Source organism: Nesoenas mayeri, assembly GCF_963082525.1.
Source record: "Nesoenas mayeri genome assembly, chromosome: 5".
NCBI classification, from domain to species: domain Eukaryota; kingdom Metazoa; phylum Chordata; class Aves; order Columbiformes; family Columbidae; genus Nesoenas; species Nesoenas mayeri.
In genome coordinates this window covers 23,952,408-23,974,425 of record NC_137548.1, presented here as the reverse complement: position 1 = coordinate 23,974,425, position 22,018 = coordinate 23,952,408, and positions in this window count along the sequence as shown.

The window sequence follows — 22,018 nt, the reverse complement described above, 5'->3', positions numbered from 1 at the left end:
AGGGTTGATTGGGCTGATCTGGCCGGCTAGGCAGGTGTCCGCCTCCTCCCTCCCTGCTCCACGCGTGTCCTTCCCCAAGCTAGGCGGTCAGTCCAAGAGGATGAGCTTCCCAGTTGGAGGGGTACCGTTCGTGGGTCAAGAGTATACAGTAGCTGCAGTCCCCTTGTAGAAGCTCCAAAACAAGCTCAAGGTGCATTTGTAGGAGAAGCTGGCTGGGGTAGCGCAGCTTCCAAGACTGCAGACACATCCAAGTGAGGCACTGCATGGGGTAGGGCGGGGTTTGGGTTGGTTGGGTGTTTTTGGTCATGTAGGTTTTTTGGGGTGTTTTAGCTTGTTTGTGGAAGTTTTGTCTGGTTGAGACTGGTTTTTAGCTTGGTTGTTTTAGGTGGTCCTATTTTGGCTTAGGTGACTTGCTTCAGGTCATTTTGTTCAGGTTGCTTCTGTTGTTTGGTTTCCTGTTTTGGGGGTTGGTTGAAGTTGTTTAGTCTAGGTGGTTAGTTGAGCTTGGTTGTTTCAGGCGGTTTTACGCTTTATGAGGTGGTTTTGAAGTTGTTTGAGGTTGTTGAAGGGTTGTTTTAGGTTGATTAAGGTGGGTCTGTTTAGATGTCTTCAGCTTGTTTGGATCAGGGTTGCTGAAGGTTGTTTGAGGAATGCTGGTTTCTGTAGTTTTAGGTTGTTTTCGGTAGGATATTTTAGGTCATTTGTTTTAGGTAGATTTGTTTGAGGGTGTTGAGGTTGCTTTATTTGGTTTGGTTTAGGTTGGTTGAGGTAATTTGTTGTAGATTGTTTAAGGTGCTTTTTAGGTTGTTGGTGGCTGATAGTTTGAAGTTTTTGAAGGCAGATTGAGATTGGTTTAGGTTCTGGAAGGTTGCTTGTTTTCAGGTGTTTAAGGTTGGCTGAGGTTAGTTGTTGTCTGCTGGTTTAGGTAGGCTGTTCTAGCTAAGTTTAGGGCCAGCTCGTGGAGCAGCAGGCACCCAGCCAAAATGGCCCAAAGAAGCCGCGGCAAGTGGGCCATGCTCAATGCTGCAGAGGAAGGCAAAAAACCCCCCGAGACACTTGGTGTCCCGCATGGGGGGAAAAAAAAGCCTTCCTCCCCCCAGCTGCAGGGCACGAGAGGCCATCTTCCTGGTGCTTGAGCAGCAGGTAGGAAGTGAGCCAAAAGGGCCCAGAGGAGCTCTGCAAAGTGGTCATGCTCAATGCTGCAGAGGAAGGCAAAAAACCCCCGGGGACCAGTGCCAATCTGCCCCGGGAGAAAAAATTCCTTCCTGACCCCAGTGCTGGCGATCGGCTGTTCCCTGAGCATGTGAGCCAGACCGGGCTCCTTGTCCCACAAGCTGCTGACGCCTCCCAGGCGCTGCCCTAGCCCTATCCTCCCTTGAGCTGGAGCCGTCTCGGGGACTTCCCAGAGTGCCCAAATGCCTCTGACCTGATGGACCTTGGGGGCGAGAATCCTTCCTGTGCCTGGTGGGACACCAGTGGGTGCTCCAAAGCACTGCAACCCCTTGCAAGCCCTCTGTATCCTATTTCTGATGGCTCCTGAGCCTGTCTGCGCATGGGATGAGGATGGTGAGCTCTGCAGTGCTCTTCAAGAAGGCATTCCTTTTGTCTTGCCACTGCTATGCACCTGAAAAGGCTTGCCAGCCAGCCAGCCAGCCATCAGATAAGCTTGGAAGGTGGCCCTGGCAGTCCCTGTGCCATTCCTTCCCAATGCAGCAAGTGATACGTGATGCTACGCTGTCGTTGATGGTGAGGTTGTCTGCTTGGGAAGAAGTCTCGAATGGTTTTGTGCTGTTGACCCTGTCGTTGCTTGCACTCGATAGCTCTTTTCCTCCTTTGGCTTTCATCCTTGCTATCTTGCTTGAGGGTCATGCCAGCCCTCTCAGGCTTGGTCTTGCTCCTTGCAGCTGTTGTCTTCTTCTGTAGGCCCTCCGTGATCCTCACCAGCTACGTAGTCTTGGTTTGCTTTCATCGCAGATGGACTTGATCTTTCCTGAAGCCGAGGAACGAGAAATGTCCGTAGTCGTCCAGGCGAGTTCTCAGCGGGGCTCTGCACCAGGCTTGCCTTTCCTCTGGCAATGCCTTGTCTGACACAGCAGAATGCATTTGCCTGTATCACATTTGTGGCTCACAGTCGGGCTGTGACCTACTTGTGCCTCCAGGAGCATTTTTCCTACTCTGCTGTGTGCAAGCAGTGCCGGAAACTGCTGGTGCTCCACGTGACGCTGTATTCCCTGTTTCTAGGCTGTAGATCTTCAGGCGGGCTTTCTTGATGGAGGGGATTTCTCCTGTGTCAGAGCTTCAGCTGGGAGAGAGTGTGGGGGCTGTAGAAGTCCACTGTGAGGGAAGAGCTTCTTCTGGTTCATGGATGCTGAGGACCTGGGATGTGTCTAGTTTGGAGAGATGGAGGCTGAGAGGCGACCTCGTTGCTCTCTACAGCTTCCGTGGAGGGAAAGTGGAGAGGGAGCTGCTGATCCCTTCTTCCCGGCAGCCGATAGCAGAAGGCTCAAAGCTGCATCCATCCATCCATCCATCCATCCATCCATCAGGGGAGCTTTGGACTTGACAAGAGGAAAGTTTTCTTTCCCAAGAGGGTGGTCAAAGCCTGGAACAGGGCTCCCGGAGCCCAGGTGGGCGATGCCCCATGCCTGTCAGTGTTGAAGAGGCATTTGGCCGATGCCCTTAATAGCATGTTTCAACTTTTGGCCAGCCCCGAAGTGGTCAGGCATTTGGACTAGATGGTGACTGTAGGTCCCTTCCAGCTGAAGTCTTCTCTCCTCTCCTTCTGTTCCTACCTCCTCCTTTCCCTAGCAGTAGCAGACGCTGAGGAAATTTCGGATGTCGTTGCTTCCCATCCCTGCACTAACAAAAGGCATGGAATAACCTGAAGCGTGCCCCATCTTGGGCACTTGCTCCGTCACCTTGTGGCAAGGAGGCACGTAGCTTCTGATGCGGGTGAGAGCCCTGGGCCCCCTTGCAACATCTGGGCATCCCGCTTCTTAGAGCTACTGCCCCTGGCTCTGCAGGGCATGATGATGGTGAGCTCTGCAGTGCTCCTCAAGAAGGAATTCCCTTGGTCTTGCCACGGGTAGCCAGTGGAAAAGGATTTCCATGCATCAGATGAGTTTGGGAAGTGGCCCTGCCAGGAGATGGTCTTGCAGTGGAGAACCTCCCGTAGCTTCATCCAGGGTCTTCCTTCCTCAGCCGCTGCCCTGGGATTCCGCCAGCCAGCTCCCCAGGTGCTTCGTCTGGGATGTGCTGGGGCTGCCGCCGGGCCAGCTCTGGCGCTGGACACGGGGGGCTGCTCCTTTTTATCCTGCGCGGGGCATTGTGAGCTCAGCGTTGCCGGGTGCTGGCATTGTGACGTGGGGGTGACAGAGCCCCCGTGTGCAGCCCCGCCCGCCGCCCCTGCGCCCAGCGCCCTTTGGAAGAAGCCTTTGGGGTGCTGGGGGGCCCCGGATCAGTCCCCGTGCCTACGAGATAGGGGACTAATCAACCTAATTGTGTCCCTTTCTGGCAAAAATACCGTGCGGGTTTGTTGCCGGCCCAGCCTTCCTTCCGGTAGCGATACTGCCCGTGACGACCTCCCGTTGGATTCCACGAAGGTGCCTTCTGTCGGGCACCTGGGGCGATGTCTCGCTCTGTTTTGACTTTCTCTGCCGTAGACAGCTCCCGCCTCAGTGGGTGTTTTGGCACCGATGGGTTTGGGGACTCAGCGGGTTTTCTCTCCTTGGCTGTTTAACACCGGGACCTTCCTAGCCGTGCCCTCTGACCGTGGCTTCCACGGCAAAGTGTTGGCTCTGGGCCAGTTTGCAAATCGGCCCTTCTCGTGCAGCTCTGGACAGTATGTGATGGGGAGAAGGTAACAGTGCAATCTTTTTCACGCATGCAGTCCAGTGATGCATTTTGTTGACAAGCATGATAGGGCTTGTAAAGCACCATGGTGCTCTCTCTACATCGTGCTTTGGAGGGCTTGCTGTTGCTGGAAGCAGCCGCTACTTAATGGATAGTTAAGAAACAGTCTGCCCTGGCCAGACACAGAGAGTTTTCGAATGGACACAACGTTGCTATCTTGCTGCTTTTCCTGCGAATTGCAGGTGGCATCTTGAATAAAAAGGTGAAGCTTGATTGCGTTGGGTTTAGTGTGACTTGTGGGGGAGCGAGGCTGATGAGAACAGGCCCGTGTGTGCGTGCGATGCCACCCGTCTCTGTGCCGGCAGGTTGGGCAGTCCCCGTCATGGCCACCTTTTCACTCTGTGCCTTGTCCACTGTTAGTGCACGAGAGGAGGCAAGAGCCAAGAGGTCCCAAAGCTGGGGATGTTTCCTGAGGTGAGGTGGCTGCGTGTAGGAGAGAGCCCTGGCAGAGCTGCCAGCTGGGCTGGACCCTTGGAGAAGCCGGAGTCCCCGGCAGCTCAGCCGCCTCTCCCAGCGCTCAGGGACCCGGCTGCTGCGGGCACGTCTGCTGCCTCCTGGAACATCTCCTTTTCCTCAGTGCAACGAGGAGAAAGCAAGCATTCCTCCAGGGAGCCTGCACTTGGTATGGTGAGCAAGCACAGCAGGGCCGTGGATGTAGCCACAAGTACTGTTGCCAATCCCTAAGCGAGCACGTATTTCGAAGGCACGGAAGGAAGTGTTTGGAAGTCTACTTCTGCCAGGGTCCTGGGGGTGCTCCTAGGCCTCAGCGGCTGGGACCGGCCTCCCCTGGGACCCCCACCCACCGCCACCGTCTCCTGGCAAGGGCCCAGCTCACCATGGGGCCTTGGGTCCCTGCCTGAGCCGTGGTGTAGGTGTGTGTGCCCGTCTGTGCCCTGCAGAGAGCTGCTCTCCTGGATGGAGCCCTCAGGGCTCGGTCAGGGCTTGCCCTGCAGAAGTCCAGGCTCCCAAGAGAGCAGAACTTTTCTATTCTCTTTGCTCACCATGAATCGAGCACCGATGAGACTACTGTTTCCCTGAAATGCCAGGGGGGTTTTGTCTCCAAGAAGACTTTCAAGGACGCAAAACACAAAGAAAAAAAGTGGGACCAGGGTTTTGTTTCTTTAATGTAGTTTTATTTTGTTGTTCATCTTTGTTTGATGGTAGGTAGGCTGACGGTTGCAGGTTGGCTGGTTGCTTTAGGCTGGGTTGTTTAGGCTGGTGGGTTGAGGTTTGGTTGAGGGTGGTTTTGGTTGGGTTTAGGTTGCATTTGGTTGGTTTGGATGTGAGAGCAATCTGTCTGCGAGCCGTGTCACCCCATTGATCGGCCAGGGTTGATTGGGCTGATCTGGCCGGCTAGGCAGGTGTCCGCCTCCTCCCTCCCTGCTCCACGCGTGTCCTTCCCCAAGCTAGGCGGTCAGTCCAAGAGGATGAGCTTCCCAGTTGGAGGGGTACCGTTCGTGGGTCAAGAGTATACAGTAGCTGCAGTCCCCTTGTAGAAGCTCCAAAACAAGCTCAAGGTGCATTTGTAGGAGAAGCTGGCTGGGGTAGCGCAGCTTCCAAGACTGCAGACACATCCAAGTGAGGCACTGCATGGGGTAGGGCGCGGTTTGGGTTGGTTGGGTGTTTTTGGTCATGTAGGTTTTTTGGGGTGTTTTAGCTTGTTTGTGGAAGTTTTGTGTGGTTGAGACTGGTTTTTAGCTTGGTTGTTTTAGGTGGTCCTATTTTGGCTTAGGTGACTTGCTTCAGGTCATTTTGTTCAGGTTGCTTCTGTTGTTTGGTTTCCTGTTTTGGGGGTTGGTTGAAGTTGTTTAGTCTAGGTGGTTAGTTGAGCTTGGTTGTTTCAGGCGGTTTTACGCTTTATGAGGTGGTTTTGAAGTTGTTTGAGGTTGTTGAAGGGTTGTTTTAGGTTGATTAAGGTGGGTCTGTTTAGATGTCTTCAGCTTGTTTGGATCAGGGTTGCTGAAGGTTGTTTGAGGAATGCTGGTTTCTGTAGTTTTAGGTTGTTTTCGGTAGGATATTTTAGGTCATTTGTTTTAGGTAGATTTGTTTGAGGGTGTTGAGGTTGCTTTATTTGGTTTGGTTTAGGTTGGTTGAGGTAATTTGTTGTAGATTGTTTAAGGTGCTTTTTAGGTTGTTGGTGGCTGATAGTTTGAAGTTTTTGAAGGCAGATTGAGATTGGTTTAGGTTCTGGAAGGTTGCTTGTTTTCAGGTGTTTAAGGTTGGCTGAGGTTAGTTGTTCTCTGCTGGTTTAGGTAGGCTGTTCTAGCTAAGTTTAGGGCCAGCTCGTGGAGCAGCAGGCACCCAGCCAAAATGGCCCAAAGAAGCCGCGGCAAGTGGGCCATGCTCAATGCTGCAGAGGAAGGCAAAAAACCCCCCGAGACACTTGGTGTCCCGCATGAGGGGAAAAAAAAGCCTTCCTCCCCCCAGCTGCAGGGCACGAGAGGCCATCTTCCTGGTGCTTGAGCAGCAGGTAGGAAGCGAGCCAAAAGGGCCCAGAGGAGCTCTGCAAAGTGGTCATGCTCAATGCTGCAGAGGAAGGCAAAAAACCCCCGGGGACCAGTGCCAATCTGCCCCGGGAGAAAAAATTCCTTCCTGACCCCAGTGCTGGCGATCGGCTGTTCCCTGAGCATGTGAGCCAGACCGGGCTCCTTGTCCCACAAGCTGCTGACGCCTCCCAGGAGCTGCCCTAGCCCTATCCTCCCTTGAGCTGGAGCCGTCTCGGGGACTTCCCAGAGTGCCCAAATGCCTCTGACCTGATGGACCTTGGGGGCGAGAATCCTTCCTGTGCCTGGTGGGACACCAGTGGGTGCTCCAAAGCACTGCAACCCCTTGCAAGCCCTCTGTATCCTATTTCTGATGGCTCCTGAGCCTGTCTGCGCATGGGATGAGGATGGTGAGCTCTGCAGTGCTCTTCAAGAAGGCATTCCTTTTGTCTTGCCACTGCTATGCACCTGAAAAGGCTTGCCAGCCAGCCAGCCAGCCATCAGATAAGCTTGGAAGGTGGCCCTGGCAGTCCCTGTGCCATTCCTTCCCAATGCAGCAAGTGATACGTGATGCTACGCTGTCGTTGATGGTGAGGTTGTCTGCTTGGGAAGAAGTCTCGAATGGTTTTGTGCTGTTGACCCTGTCGTTGCTTGCACTCGATAGCTCTTTTCCTCCTTTGGCTTTCATCCTTGCTATCTTGCTTGAGGGTCATGCCAGCCCTCTCAGGCTTGGTCTTGCTCCTTGCAGCTGTTGTCTTCTTCTGTAGGCCCTCCGTGATCCTCACCAGCTACGTAGTCTTGGTTTGCTTTCATCGCAGATGGACTTGATCTTTCCTGAAGCCGAGGAACGAGAAATGTCCGTAGTCGTCCAGGCGAGTTCTCAGCGGGGCTCTGCACCAGGCTTGCCTTTCCTCTGGCAATGCCTTGTCTGACACAGCAGAATGCATTTGCCTGTATCACATTTGTGGCTCACAGTCGGGCTGTGACCTACTTGTGCCTCCAGGAGCATTTTTCCTACTCTGCTGTGTGCAAGCAGTGCCGGAAACTGCTGGTGCTCCACGTGACGCTGTATTCCCTGTTTCTAGGCTGTAGATCTTCAGGCGGGCTTTCTTGATGGAGGGGATTTCTCCTGTGTCAGAGCTTCAGCTGGGAGGGAGTGTGGGGGCTGTAGAAGTCCACTGTGAGGGAAGAGCTTCTTCTGGTTCATGGATGCTGAGGACCTGGGATGTGTCTAGTTTGGAGAGATGGAGGCTGAGAGGCGACCTCGTTGCTCTCTACAGCTTCCGTGGAGGGAAAGTGGAGAGGGAGCTGCTGATCCCTTCTTCCCGGCAGCCGATAGCAGAAGGCTCAAAGCTGCATCCATCCATCCATCCATCCATCCATCCATCCATCAGGGGAGCTTTGGACTTGACAAGAGGAAAGTTTTCTTTCCCAAGAGGGTGGTCAAAGCCTGGAACAGGGCTCCCGGAGCCCAGGTGGGCGATGCCCCATGCCTGTCAGTGTTGAAGAGGCATTTGGCCGATGCCCTTAATAGCATGTTTCAACTTTTGGCCAGCCCCGAAGTGGTCAGGCATTTGGACTAGATGGTGACTGTAGGTCCCTTCCAGCTGAAGTCTTCTCTCCTCTCCTTCTGTTCCTACCTCCTCCTTTCCCTAGCAGTAGCAGACGCTGAGGAAATTTCGGATGTCGTTGCTTCCCATCCCTGCACTAACAAAAGGCATGGAATAACCTGAAGCGTGCCCCATCTTGGGCACTTGCTCCGTCACCTTGTGGCAAGGAGGCACGTAGCTTCTGATGCGGGTGAGAGCCCTGGGCCCCCTTGCAACATCTGGGCATCCCGCTTCTTAGAGCTACTGCCCCTGGCTCTGCAGGGCATGATGATGGTGAGCTCTGCAGTGCTCCTCAAGAAGGAATTCCCTTGGTCTTGCCACGGGTAGCCAGTGGAAAAGGATTTCCATGCATCAGATGAGTTTGGGAAGTGGCCCTGCCAGGAGATGGTCTTGCAGTGGAGAACCTCCCGTAGCTTCATCCAGGGTCTTCCTTCCTCAGCCGCTGCCCTGGGATTCCGCCAGCCAGCTCCCCAGGTGCTTCGTCTGGGATGTGCTGGGGCTGCCGCCGGGCCAGCTCTGGCGCTGGACACGGGGGGCTGCTCCTTTTTATCCTGCGCGGGGCATTGTGAGCTCAGCGTTGCCGGGTGCTGGCATTGTGACGTGGGGGTGACAGAGCCCCCGTGTGCAGCCCCGCCCGCCGCCCCTGCGCCCAGCGCCCTTTGGAAGAAGCCTTTGGGGTGCTGGGGGGCCCCGGATCAGTCCCCGTGCCTACGAGATAGGGGACTAATCAACCTAATTGTGTCCCTTTCTGGCAAAAATACCGTGCGGGTTTGTTGCCGGCCCAGCCTTCCTTCCGGTAGCGATACTGCCCGTGACGACCTCCCGTTGGATTCCACGAAGGTGCCTTCTGTCGGGCACCTGGGGCGATGTCTCGCTCTGTTTTGACTTTCTCTGCCGTAGACAGCTCCCGCCTCAGTGGGTGTTTTGGCACCGATGGGTTTGGGGACTCAGCGGGTTTTCTCTCCTTGGCTGTTTAACACCGGGACCTTCCTAGCCGTGCCCTCTGACCGTGGCTTCCACGGCAAAGTGTTGGCTCTGGGCCAGTTTGCAAATCGGCCCTTCTCGTGCAGCTCTGGACAGTATGTGATGGGGAGAAGGTAACAGTGCAATCTTTTTCACGCATGCAGTCCAGTGACGCATTTTGTTGACAAGCATGATAGGGCTTGTAAAGCACCATGGTGCTCTCTCTACATCGTGCTTTGGAGGGCTTGCTGTTGCTGGAAGCAGCCGCTACTTAATGGATAGTTAAGAAACAGTCTGCCCTGGCCAGACACAGAGAGTTTTCGAATGGACACAACGTTGCTATCTTGCTGCTTTTCCTGCGAATTGCAGGTGGCATCTTGAATAAAAAGGTGAAGCTTGATTGCGTTGGGTTTAGTGTGACTTGTGGGGGAGCGAGGCTGATGAGAACAGGCCCGTGTGTGCGTGCGATGCCACCCGTCTCTGTGCCGGCAGGTTGGGCAGTCCCCGTCATGGCCACCTTTTCACTCTGTGCCTTGTCCACTGTTAGTGCACGAGAGGAGGCAAGAGCCAAGAGGTCCCAAAGCTGGGGATGTTTCCTGAGGTGAGGTGGCTGCGTGTAGGAGAGAGCCCTGGCAGAGCTGCCAGCTGGGCTGGACCCTTGGAGAAGCCGGAGTCCCCGGCAGCTCAGCCGCCTCTCCCAGCGCTCAGGGACCCGGCTGCTGCGGGCACGTCTGCTGCCTCCTGGAACATCTCCTTTTCCTCAGTGCAACGAGGAGAAAGCAAGCATTCCTCCAGGGAGCCTGCACTTGGTATGGTGAGCAAGCACAGCAGGGCCGTGGATGTAGCCACAAGTACTGTTGCCAATCCCTAAGCGAGCACGTATTTCGAAGGCACGGAAGGAAGTGTTTGGAAGTCTACTTCTGCCAGGGTCCTGGGGGTGCTCCTAGGCCTCAGCGGCTGGGACCGGCCTCCCCTGGGACCCCCACCCACCGCCACCGTCTCCTGGCAAGGGCCCAGCTCACCATGGGGCCTTGGGTCCCTGCCTGAGCCGTGGTGTAGGTGTGTGTGCCCGTCTGTGCCCTGCAGAGAGCTGCTCTCCTGGATGGAGCCCTCAGGGCTCGGTCAGGGCTTGCCCTGCAGAAGTCCAGGCTCCCAAGAGAGCAGAACTTTTCTATTCTCTTTGCTCACCATGAATCGAGCACCGATGAGACTACTGTTTCCCTGAAATGCCAGGGGGGTTTTGTCTCCAAGAAGACTTTCAAGGACGCAAAACACAAAGAAAAAAAGTGGGACCAGGGTTTTGTTTCTTTAATGTAGTTTTATTTTGTTGTTCATCTTTGTTTGATGGTAGGTAGGCTGACGGTTGCAGGTTGGCTGGTTGCTTTAGGCTGGGTTGTTTAGGCTGGTGGGTTGAGGTTTGGTTGAGGGTGGTTTTGGTTGGGTTTAGGTTGCATTTGGTTGGTTTGGATGTGAGAGCAATCTGTCTGCGAGCCGTGTCACCCCATTGATCGGCCAGGGTTGATTGGGCTGATCTGGCCGGCTAGGCAGGTGTCCGCCTCCTCCCTCCCTGCTCCACGCGTGTCCTTCCCCAAGCTAGGCGGTCAGTCCAAGAGGATGAGCTTCCCAGTTGGAGGGGTACCGTTCGTGGGTCAAGAGTATACAGTAGCTGCAGTCCCCTTGTAGAAGCTCCAAAACAAGCTCAAGGTGCATTTGTAGGAGAAGCTGGCTGGGGTAGCGCAGCTTCCAAGACTGCAGACACATCCAAGTGAGGCACTGCATGGGGTAGGGCGGGGTTTGGGTTGGTTGGGTGTTTTTGGTCATGTAGGTTTTTTGGGGTGTTTTAGCTTGTTTGTGGAAGTTTTGTGTGGTTGAGACTGGTTTTTAGCTTGGTTGTTTTAGGTGGTCCTATTTTGGCTTAGGTGACTTGCTTCAGGTCATTTTGTTCAGGTTGCTTCTGTTGTTTGGTTTCCTGTTTTGGGGGTTGGTTGAAGTTGTTTAGTCTAGGTGGTTAGTTGAGCTTGGTTGTTTCAGGCGGTTTTACGCTTTATGAGGTGGTTTTGAAGTTGTTTGAGGTTGTTGAAGGGTTGTTTTAGGTTGATTAAGGTGGGTCTGTTTAGATGTCTTCAGCTTGTTTGGATCAGGGTTGCTGAAGGTTGTTTGAGGAATGCTGGTTTCTGTAGTTTTAGGTTGTTTTCGGTAGGATATTTTAGGTCATTTGTTTTAGGTAGATTTGTTTGAGGGTGTTGAGGTTGCTTTATTTGGTTTGGTTTAGGTTGGTTGAGGTAATTTGTTGTAGATTGTTTAAGGTGCTTTTTAGGTTGTTGGTGGCTGATAGTTTGAAGTTTTTGAAGGCAGATTGAGATTGGTTTAGGTTCTGGAAGGTTGCTTGTTTTCAGGTGTTTAAGGTTGGCTGAGGTTAGTTGTTGTCTGCTGGTTTAGGTAGGCTGTTCTAGCTAAGTTTAGGGCCAGCTCGTGGAGCAGCAGGCACCCAGCCAAAATGGCCCAAAGAAGCCGCGGCAAGTGGGCCATGCTCAATGCTGCAGAGGAAGGCAAAAAACCCCCCGAGACACTTGGTGTCCCGCATGGGTGGAAAAAAAAGCCTTCCTCCCCCCAGCTGCAGGGCACGAGAGGCCATCTTCCTGGTGCTTGAGCAGCAGGTAGGAAGCGAGCCAAAAGGGCCCAGAGGAGCTCTGCAAAGTGGTCATGCTCAATGCTGCAGAGGAAGGCAAAAAACCCCCGGGGACCAGTGCCAATCTGCCCCGGGAGAAAAAATTCCTTCCTGACCCCAGTGCTGGCGATCGGCTGTTCCCTGAGCATGTGAGCCAGACCGGGCTCCTTGTCCCACAAGCTGCTGACGCCTCCCAGGAGCTGCCCTAGCCCTATCCTCCCTTGAGCTGGAGCCGTCTCGGGGACTTCCCAGAGTGCCCAAATGCCTCTGACCTGATGGACCTTGGGGGCGAGAATCCTTCCTGTGCCTGGTGGGACACCAGTGGGTGCTCCAAAGCACTGCAACCCCTTGCAAGCCCTCTGTATCCTATTTCTGATGGCTCCTGAGCCTGTCTGCGCATGGGATGAGGATGGTGAGCTCTGCAGTGCTCTTCAAGAAGGCATTCCTTTTGTCTTGCCACTGCTATGCACCTGAAAAGGCTTGCCAGCCAGCCAGCCAGCCATCAGATAAGCTTGGAAGGTGGCCCTGGCAGTCCCTGTGCCATTCCTTCCCAATGCAGCAAGTGATACGTGATGCTACGCTGTCGTTGATGGTGAGGTTGTCTGCTTGGGAAGAAGTCTCGAATGGTTTTGTGCTGTTGACCCTGTCGTTGCTTGCACTCGATAGCTCTTTTCCTCCTTTGGCTTTCATCCTTGCTATCTTGCTTGAGGGTCATGCCAGCCCTCTCAGGCTTGGTCTTGCTCCTTGCAGCTGTTGTCTTCTTCTGTAGGCCCTCCGTGATCCTCACCAGCTACGTAGTCTTGGTTTGCTTTCATCGCAGATGGACTTGATCTTTCCTGAAGCCGAGGAACGAGAAATGTCCGTAGTCGTCCAGGCGAGTTCTCAGCGGGGCTCTGCACCAGGCTTGCCTTTCCTCTGGCAATGCCTTGTCTGACACAGCAGAATGCATTTGCCTGTATCACATTTGTGGCTCACAGTCGGGCTGTGACCTACTTGTGCCTCCAGGAGCATTTTTCCTACTCTGCTGTGTGCAAGCAGTGCCGGAAACTGCTGGTGCTCCACGTGACGCTGTATTCCCTGTTTCTAGGCTGTAGATCTTCAGGCGGGCTTTCTTGATGGAGGGGATTTCTCCTGTGTCAGAGCTTCAGCTGAGAGGGAGTGTGGGGGCTGTAGAAGTCCACTGTGAGGGAAGAGCTTCTTCTGGTTCATGGATGCTGAGGACCTGGGATGTGTCTAGTTTGGAGAGATGGAGGCTGAGAGGCGACCTCGTTGCTCTCTACAGCTTCCGTGGAGGGAAAGTGGAGAGGGAGCTGCTGATCCCTTCTTCCCGGCAGCCGATAGCAGAAGGCTCAAAGCTGCATCCATCCATCCATCCATCCATCCATCCATCCATCAGGGGAGCTTTGGACTTGACAAGAGGAAAGTTTTCTTTCCCAAGAGGGTGGTCAAAGCCTGGAACAGGGCTCCCGGAGCCCAGGTGGGCGATGCCCCATGCCTGTCAGTGTTGAAGAGGCATTTGGCCGATGCCCTTAATAGCATGTTTCAACTTTTGGCCAGCCCCGAAGTGGTCAGGCATTTGGACTAGATGGTGACTGTAGGTCCCTTCCAGCTGAAGTCTTCTCTCCTCTCCTTCTGTTCCTACCTCCTCCTTTCCCTAGCAGTAGCAGACGCTGAGGAAATTTCGGATGTCGTTGCTTCCCATCCCTGCACTAACAAAAGGCATGGAATAACCTGAAGCGTGCCCCATCTTGGGCACTTGCTCCGTCACCTTGTGGCAAGGAGGCACGTAGCTTCTGATGCGGGTGAGAGCCCTGGGCCCCCTTGCAACATCTGGGCATCCCGCTTCTTAGAGCTACTGCCCCTGGCTCTGCAGGGCATGATGATGGTGAGCTCTGCAGTGCTCCTCAAGAAGGAATTCCCTTGGTCTTGCCACGGGTAGCCAGTGGAAAAGGATTTCCATGCATCAGATGAGTTTGGGAAGTGGCCCTGCCAGGAGATGGTCTTGCAGTGGAGAACCTCCCGTAGCTTCATCCAGGGTCTTCCTTCCTCAGCCGCTGCCCTGGGATTCCGTCAGCCAGCTCCCCAGGTGCTTCGTCTGGGATGTGCTGGGGCTGCCGCCGGGCCAGCTCTGGCGCTGGACACGGGGGGCTGCTCCTTTTTATCCTGCGCGGGGCATTGTGAGCTCAGCGTTGCCGGGTGCTGGCATTGTGACGTGGGGGTGACAGAGCCCCCGTGTGCAGCCCCGCCCGCCGCCCCTGCGCCCAGCGCCCTTTGGAAGAAGCCTTTGGGGTGCTGGGGGGCCCCGGATCAGTCCCCGTGCCTACGAGATAGGGGACTAATCAACCTAATTGTGTCCCTTTCTGGCAAAAATACCGTGCGGGTTTGTTGCCGGCCCAGCCTTCCTTCCGGTAGCGATACTGCCCGTGACGACCTCCCGTTGGATTCCACGAAGGTGCCTTCTGTCGGGCACCTGGGGCGATGTCTCGCTCTGTTTTGACTTTCTCTGCCGTAGACAGCTCCCGCCTCAGTGGGTGTTTTGGCACCGATGGGTTTGGGGACTCAGCGGGTTTTCTCTCCTTGGCTGTTTAACACCGGGACCTTCCTAGCCGTGCCCTCTGACCGTGGCTTCCACGGCAAAGTGTTGGCTCTGGGCCAGTTTGCAAATCGGCCCTTCTCGTGCAGCTCTGGACAGTATGTGATGGGGAGAAGGTAACAGTGCAATCTTTTTCACGCATGCAGTCCAGTGACGCATTTTGTTGACAAGCATGATAGGGCTTGTAAAGCACCATGGTGCTCTCTCTACATCGTGCTTTGGAGGGCTTGCTGTTGCTGGAAGCAGCCGCTACTTAATGGATAGTTAAGAAACAGTCTGCCCTGGCCAGACACAGAGAGTTTTCGAATGGACACAACGTTGCTATCTTGCTGCTTTTCCTGCGAATTGCAGGTGGCATCTTGAATAAAAAGGTGAAGCTTGATTGCGTTGGGTTTAGTGTGACTTGTGGGGGAGCGAGGCTGATGAGAACAGGCCCGTGTGTGCGTGCGATGCCACCCGTCTCTGTGCCGGCAGGTTGGGCAGTCCCCGTCATGGCCACCTTTTCACTCTGTGCCTTGTCCACTGTTAGTGCACGAGAGGAGGCAAGAGCCAAGAGGTCCCAAAGCTGGGGATGTTTCCTGAGGTGAGGTGGCTGCGTGTAGGAGAGAGCCCTGGCAGAGCTGCCAGCTGGGCTGGACCCTTGGAGAAGCCGGAGTCCCCGGCAGCTCAGCCGCCTCTCCCAGCGCTCAGGGACCCGGCTGCTGCGGGCACGTCTGCTGCCTCCTGGAACATCTCCTTTTCCTCAGTGCAACGAGGAGAAAGCAAGCATTCCTCCAGGGAGCCTGCACTTGGTATGGTGAGCAAGCACAGCAGGGCCGTGGATGTAGCCACAAGTACTGTTGCCAATCCCTAAGCGAGCACGTATTTCGAAGGCACGGAAGGAAGTGTTTGGAAGTCTACTTCTGCCAGGGTCCTGGGGGTGCTCCTAGGCCTCAGCGGCTGGGACCGGCCTCCCCTGGGACCCCCACCCACCGCCACCGTCTCCTGGCAAGGGCCCAGCTCACCATGGGGCCTTGGGTCCCTGCCTGAGCCGTGGTGTAGGTGTGTGTGCCCGTCTGTGCCCTGCAGAGAGCTGCTCTCCTGGATGGAGCCCTCAGGGCTCGGTCAGGGCTTGCCCTGCAGAAGTCCAGGCTCCCAAGAGAGCAGAACTTTTCTATTCTCTTTGCTCACCATGAATCGAGCACCGATGAGACTACTGTTTCCCTGAAATGCCAGGGGGGTTTTGTCTCCAAGAAGACTTTCAAGGACGCAAAACACAAAGAAAAAAAGTGGGACCAGGGTTTTGTTTCTTTAATGTAGTTTTATTTTGTTGTTCATCTTTGTTTGATGGTAGGTAGGCTGACGGTTGCAGGTTGGCTGGTTGCTTTAGGCTGGGTTGTTTAGGCTGGTGGGTTGAGGTTTGGTTGAGGGTGGTTTTGGTTGGGTTTAGGTTGCATTTGGTTGGTTTGGATGTGAGAGCAATCTGTCTGCGAGCCGTGTCACCCCATTGATCGGCCAGGGTTGATTGGGCTGATCTGGCCGGCTAGGCAGGTGTCCGCCTCCTCCCTCCCTGCTCCACGCGTGTCCTTCCCCAAGCTAGGCGGTCAGTCCAAGAGGATGAGCTTCCCAGTTGGAGGGGTACCGTTCGTGGGTCAAGAGTATACAGTAGCTGCAGTCCCCTTGTAGAAGCTCCAAAACAAGCTCAAGGTGCATTTGTAGGAGAAGCTGGCTGGGGTAGCGCAGCTTCCAAGACTGCAGACACATCCAAGTGAGGCACTGCATGGGGTAGGGCGGGGTTTGGGTTGGTTGGGTGTTTTTGGTCATGTAGGTTTTTTGGGGTGTTTTAGCTTGTTTGTGGAAGTTTTGTGTGGTTGAGACTGGTTTTTAGCTTGGTTGTTTTAGGTGGTCCTATTTTGGCTTAGGTGACTTGCTTCAGGTCATTTTGTTCAGGTTGCTTCTGTTGTTTGGTTTCCTGTTTTGGGGGTTGGTTGAAGTTGTTTAGTCTAGGTGGTTAGTTGAGCTTGGTTGTTTCAGGCGGTTTTACGCTTTATGAGGTGGTTTTGAAGTTGTTTGAGGTTGTTGAAGGGTTGTTTTAGGTTGATTAAGGTGGGTCTGTTTAGATGTCTTCAGCTTGTTTGGATCAGGGTTGCTGAAGGTTGTTTGAGGAATGCTGGTTTCTGTAGTTTTAGGTTGTTTTCGGTAGGATATTTTAGGTCATTTGTTTTAGGTAGATTTGTTTGAGGGTGTTGAGGTTGCTTTATTTGGTTTGGTTTAGGTTGGTTGAGGTAATTTGTTGTAGATTGTTTAAGGTGCTTTTTAGGTTGTTGGTGGCTGATAGTTTGAAGTTTTTGAAGGCAGATTGAGATTGGTTTAGGTTCTGGAAGGTTGCTTGTTTTCAGGTGTTTAAGGTTGGCTGAGGTTAGTTGTTGTCTGCTGGTTTAGGTAGGCTGTTCTAGCTAAGTTTAGGGCCAGCTCGTGGAGCAGCAGGCACCCAGCCAAAATGGCCCAAAGAAGCCGCGGCAAGTGGGCCATGCTCAATGCTGCAGAGGAAGGCAAAAAACCCCCCGAGACACTTGGTGTCCCACATGGGGGGAAAAAAAAGCCTTCCTCCCCCCAGCTGCAGGGCACGAGAGGCCATCTTCCTGGTGCTTGAGCAGCAGGTAGGAAGCGAGCCAAAAGGGCCCAGAGGAGCTCTGCAAAGTGGTCATGCTCAATGCTGCAGAGGAAGGCAAAAAACCCCCGGGGACCAGTGCCAATCTGCCCCGGGAGAAAAAATTCCTTCCTGACCCCAGTGCTGGCGATCGGCTGTTCCCTGAGCATGTGAGCCAGACCGGGCTCCTTGTCCCACAAGCTGCTGACGCCTCCCAGGAGCTGCCCAAGCCCTATCCTCCCTTGAGCTGGAGCCATCTCGGGGACTTCCCAGAGTGCCCAAATGCCTCTGACCTGATGGACCTTGGGGGCGAGAATCCTTCCTGTGCCTGGTGGGACACCAGTGGGTGCTCCAAAGCACTGCAACCCCTTGCAAGCCCTCTGTATCCTATTTCTGATGGCTCCTGAGCCTGTCTGCGCATGGGATGAGGATGGTGAGCTCTGCAGTGCTCTTCAAGAAGGCATTCCTTTTGTCTTGCCACTGCTATGCACCTGAAAAGGCTTGCCAGCCAGCCAGCCAGCCATCAGATAAGCTTGGAAGGTGGCCCTGGCAGTCCCTGTGCCATTCCTTCCCAATGCAGCAAGTGATACGTGATGCTACGCTGTCGTTGATGGTGAGGTTGTCTGCTTGGGAAGAAGTCTCGAATGGTTTTGTGCTGTTGACCCTGTCGTTGCTTGCACTCGATAGCTCTTTTCCTCCTTTGGCTTTCATCCTTGCTATCTTGCTTGAGGGTCATGCCAGCCCTCTCAGGCTTGGTCTTGCTCCTTGCAGCTGTTGTCTTCTTCTGTAGGCCCTCCGTGATCCTCACCAGCTACGTAGTCTTGGTTTGCTTTCATCGCAGATGGACTTGATCTTTCCTGAAGCCGAGGAACGAGAAATGTCCGTAGTCGTCCAGGCGAGTTCTCAGCGGGGCTCTGCACCAGGCTTGCCTTTCCTCTGGCAATGCCTTGTCTGACACAGCAGAATGCATTTGCCTGTATCACATTTGTGGCTCACAGTCGGGCTGTGACCTACTTGTGCCTCCAGGAGCATTTTTCCTACTCTGCTGTGTGCAAGCAGTGCCGGAAACTGCTGGTGCTCCACGTGACGCTGTATTCCCTGTTTCTAGGCTGTAGATCTTCAGGCGGGCTTTCTTGATGGAGGGGATTTCTCCTGTGTCAGAGCTTCAGCTGGGAGGGAGTGTGGGGGCTGTAGAAGTCCACTGTGAGGGAAGAGCTTCTTCTGGTTCATGGATGCTGAGGACCTGGGATGTGTCTAGTTTGGAGAGATGGAGGCTGAGAGGCGACCTCGTTGCTCTCTACAGCTTCCGTGGAGGGAAAGTGGAGAGGGAGCTGCTGATCCCTTCTTCCCGGCAGCCGATAGCAGAAGGCTCAAAGCTGCATCCATCCATCCATCCATCCATCCATCCATCCATCAGGGGAGCTTTGGACTTGACAAGAGGAAAGTTTTCTTTCCCAAGAGGGTGGTCAAAGCCTGGAACAGGGCTCCCGGAGCCCAGGTGGGCGATGCCCCATGCCTGTCAGTGTTGAAGAGGCATTTGGCCGATGCCCTTAATAGCATGTTTCAACTTTTGGCCAGCCCCGAAGTGGTCAGGCATTTGGACTAGATGGTGACTGTAGGTCCCTTCCAGCTGAAGTCTTCTCTCCTCTCCTTCTGTTCCTACCTCCTCCTTTCCCTAGCAGTAGCAGACGCTGAGGAAATTTCGGATGTCGTTGCTTCCCATCCCTGCACTAACAAAAGGCATGGAATAACCTGAAGCGTGCCCCATCTTGGGCACTTGCTCCGTCACCTTGTGGCAAGGAGGCACGTAGCTTCTGATGCGGGTGAGAGCCCTGGGCCCCCTTGCAACATCTGGGCATCCCGCTTCTTAGAGCTACTGCCCCTGGCTCTGCAGGGCATGATGATGGTGAGCTCTGCAGTGCTCCTCAAGAAGGAATTCCCTTGGTCTTGCCACGGGTAGCCAGTGGAAAAGGATTTCCATGCATCAGATGAGTTTGGGAAGTGGCCCTGCCAGGAGATGGTCTTGCAGTGGAGAACCTCCCGTAGCTTCATCCAGGGTCTTCCTTCCTCAGCCGCTGCCCTGGGATTCCGCCAGCCAGCTCCCCAGGTGCTTCGTCTGGGATGTGCTGGGGCTGCCGCCGGGCCAGCTCTGGCGCTGGACACGGGGGGCTGCTCCTTTTTATCCTGCGCGGGGCATTGTGAGCTCAGCGTTGCCGGGTGCTGGCATTGTGACGTGGGGGTGACAGAGCCCCCGTGTGCAGCCCCGCCCGCCGCCCCTGCGCCCAGCGCCCTTTGGAAGAAGCCTTTGGGGTGCTGGGGGGCCCCGGATCAGTCCCCGTGCCTACGAGATAGGGGACTAATCAACCTAATTGTGTCCCTTTCTGGCAAAAATACCGTGCGGGTTTGTTGCCGGCCCAGCCTTCCTTCCGGTAGCGATACTGCCCGTGACGACCTCCCGTTGGATTCCACGAAGGTGCCTTCTGTCGGGCACCTGGGGCGATGTCTCGCTCTGTTTTGACTTTCTCTGCCGTAGACAGCTCCCGCCTCAGTGGGTGTTTTGGCACCGATGGGTTTGGGGACTCAGCGGGTTTTCTCTCCTTGGCTGTTTAACACCGGGACCTTCCTAGCCGTGCCCTCTGACCGTGGCTTCCACGGCAAAGTGTTGGCTCTGGGCCAGTTTGCAAATCGGCCCTTCTCGTGCAGCTCTGGACAGTATGTGATGGGGAGAAGGTAACAGTGCAATCTTTTTCACGCATGCAGTCCAGTGACGCATTTTGTTGACAAGCATGATAGGGCTTGTAAAGCACCATGGTGCTCTCTCTACATCGTGCTTTGGAGGGCTTGCTGTTGCTGGAAGCAGCCGCTACTTAATGGATAGTTAAGAAACAGTCTGCCCTGGCCAGACACAGAGAGTTTTCGAATGGACACAACGTTGCTATCTTGCTGCTTTTCCTGCGAATTGCAGGTGGCATCTTGAATAAAAAGGTGAAGCTTGATTGCGTTGGGTTTAGTGTGACTTGTGGGGGAGCGAGGCTGATGAGAACAGGCCCGTGTGTGCGTGCGATGCCACCCGTCTCTGTGCCGGCAGGTTGGGCAGTCCCCGTCATGGCCACCTTTTCACTCTGTGCCTTGTCCACTGTTAGTGCACGAGAGGAGGCAAGAGCCAAGAGGTCCCAAAGCTGGGGATGTTTCCTGAGGTGAGGTGGCTGCGTGTAGGAGAGAGCCCTGGCAGAGCTGCCAGCTGGGCTGGACCCTTGGAGAAGCCGGAGTCCCCGGCAGCTCAGCCGCCTCTCCCAGCGCTCAGGGACCCGGCTGCTGCGGGCACGTCTGCTGCCTCCTGGAACATCTCCTTTTCCTCAGTGCAACGAGGAGAAAGCAAGCATTCCTCCAGGGAGCCTGCACTTGGTATGGTGAGCAAGCACAGCAGGGCCGTGGATGTAGCCACAAGTACTGTTGCCAATCCCTAAGCGAGCACGTATTTCGAAGGCACGGAAGGAAGTGTTTGGAAGTCTACTTCTGCCAGGGTCCTGGGGGTGCTCCTAGGCCTCAGCGGCTGGGACCGGCCTCCCCTGGGACCCCCACCCACCGCCACCGTCTCCTGGCAAGGGCCCAGCTCACCATGGGGCCTTGGGTCCCTGCCTGAGCCGTGGTGTAGGTGTGTGTGCCCGTCTGTGCCCTGCAGAGAGCTGCTCTCCTGGATGGAGCCCTCAGGGCTCGGTCAGGGCTTGCCCTGCAGAAGTCCAGGCTCCCAAGAGAGCAGAACTTTTCTATTCTCTTTGCTCACCATGAATCGAGCACCGATGAGACTACTGTTTCCCTGAAATGCCAGGGGGGTTTTGTCTCCAAGAAGACTTTCAAGGACGCAAAACACAAAGAAAAAAAGTGGGACCAGGGTTTTGTTTCTTTAATGTAGTTTTATTTTGTTGTTCATCTTTGTTTGATGGTAGGTAGGCTGACGGTTGCAGGTTGGCTGGTTGCTTTAGGCTGGGTTGTTTAGGCTGGTGGGTTGAGGTTTGGTTGAGGGTGGTTTTGGTTGGGTTTAGGTTGCATTTGGTTGGTTTGGATGTGAGAGCAATCTGTCTGCGAGCCGTGTCACCCCATTGATCGGCCAGGGTTGATTGGGCTGATCTGGCCGGCTAGGCAGGTGTCCGCCTCCTCCCTCCCTGCTCCACGCGTGTCCTTCCCCAAGCTAGGCGGTCAGTCCAAGAGGATGAGCTTCCCAGTTGGAGGGGTACCGTTCGTGGGTCAAGAGTATACAGTAGCTGCAGTCCCCTTGTAGAAGCTCCAAAACAAGCTCAAGGTGCATTTGTAGGAGAAGCTGGCTGGGGTAGCGCAGCTTCCAAGACTGCAGACACATCCAAGTGAGGCACTGCATGGGGTAGGGCGGGGTTTGGGTTGGTTGGGTGTTTTTGGTCATGTAGGTTTTTTGGGGTGTTTTAGCTTGTTTGTGGAAGTTTTGTGTGGTTGAGACTGGTTTTTAGCTTGGTTGTTTTAGGTGGTCCTATTTTGGCTTAGGTGACTTGCTTCAGGTCATTTTGTTCAGGTTGCTTCTGTTGTTTGGTTTCCTGTTTTGGGGGTTGGTTGAAGTTGTTTAGTCTAGGTGGTTAGTTGAGCTTGGTTGTTTCAGGCGGTTTTACGCTTTATGAGGTGGTTTTGAAGTTGTTTGAGGTTGTTGAAGGGTTGTTTTAGGTTGATTAAGGTGGGTCTGTTTAGATGTCTTCAGCTTGTTTGGATCAGGGTTGCTGAAGGTTGTTTGAGGAATGCTGGTTTCTGTAGTTTTAGGTTGTTTTCAGTAGGATATTTTAGGTCATTTGTTTTAGGTAGATTTGTTTGAGGGTGTTGAGGTTGCTTTATTTGGTTTGGTTTAGGTTGGTTGAGGTAATTTGTTGTAGATTGTTTAAGGTGCTTTTTAGGTTGTTGGTGGCTGATAGTTTGAAGTTTTTGAAGGCAGATTGAGATTGGTTTAGGTTCTGGAAGGTTGCTTGTTTTCAGGTGTTTAAGGTTGGCTGAGGTTAGTTGTTGTCTGCTGGTTTAGGTAGGCTGTTCTAGCTAAGTTTAGGGCCAGCTCGTGGAGCAGCAGGCACCCAGCCAAAATGGCCCAAAGAAGCCGCGGCAAGTGGGCCATGCTCAATGCTGCAGAGGAAGGCAAAAAACCCCCCG